The following is a 1161-nucleotide window of genomic DNA, read 5'->3' on the forward strand; positions in this document are numbered from 1 at the left end:
TTTAGTGAAAAAAGATAGGTAACTTAATAAATGACAAAAGTGGGAAGGGAAAATTGTTTTGCCAAGCAATTTGAGATGAATGTCAGAAAAGGAAAAGTTGACATGGCTTTTAGGGGTAAATTAGGTTTGCTATTATTGTGTTTTGCAACATGCAGTGAAAAGCCAGTGTTTCAACAGTTTGCTTATACTAATTTCTCCAAGAACAATACTGCCAGTTACAAAGACATAAACACGTATGCTTATTGCATCTCTCTGAACACACAGATCAACTTCTGGTGCTACTATATCACTAAAATCAACTAGTGCTGTCCTAAAGTAACTCTTCTGACCGTGTTACCATGCAAAATAATATAGTTGTTGTAAAAGCTTCTGTTGCTTGTCTATTTTAGGTTCTGAGCTGAAGTTTATCACAGTTCAGGTGTTTGGCATGAGGCCAGCATCCTCCTGAGGCCTCAAAATAGCCTTTCTTTAGAACATAAGTGGAGTTGTACCAACCCACTGCTCAGTGGTGGAGTTCACCTTGGAAGAATAAAGCTTACCTCTGTATATAGAGTAGCCATCATCTTTTTGTTTATCTATTTGGTTTTTCTTTCTGGAATTTGAAGGCACTGAATGCTCTAGAGACCTGCCATTGTAGCCTGGCTGACAACTGACTGTGCCTTGCGTACATGAGAGCATTAAAAAAAAAAAAGGTGGTATATTCTCAACGTGTTATTTTCCTAACTCAATCTAGTTTACAGCATATTTGTGGGGTAAACAGATTCATCAGTAATCTTAGAACTTACATGCTTGGGTGTTGAAAGTGGTAGAGGTGCATTGAGTTATCACAGTACTAGCTGTACAAAGCATTGTGTAATCTACCTGGCCATACTCTTGTCCTCTGAAGTTTCTCAATGTGTATTTGAGTTGCTCATGCTTGGAGATCTCTGCAGTTCTCCCGGACCATCAGTCTGTTACCAAGATCTTGTAAGCCTTTAAAGAGACTTTTTAAGAGAAATTATTTGTCTTTGAATCAGTTATTGGACTGTAGCATCTGAAGGCAGCAGCTAGGAATAAGAAACCATAAGCTCTCTTTTGCAGCAGAGTGCTTGATTAGCATGTGCCAGATCTGCAAAAAAACTAGACCGCTGTCTGGATAAAAAATGCATCACTGAAGACACC

The sequence above is a fragment of the Meleagris gallopavo genome, chromosome 1 (assembly GCF_000146605.3).
Source record: "Meleagris gallopavo isolate NT-WF06-2002-E0010 breed Aviagen turkey brand Nicholas breeding stock chromosome 1, Turkey_5.1, whole genome shotgun sequence".
Lineage (NCBI taxonomy): Eukaryota > Metazoa > Chordata > Aves > Galliformes > Phasianidae > Meleagris > Meleagris gallopavo.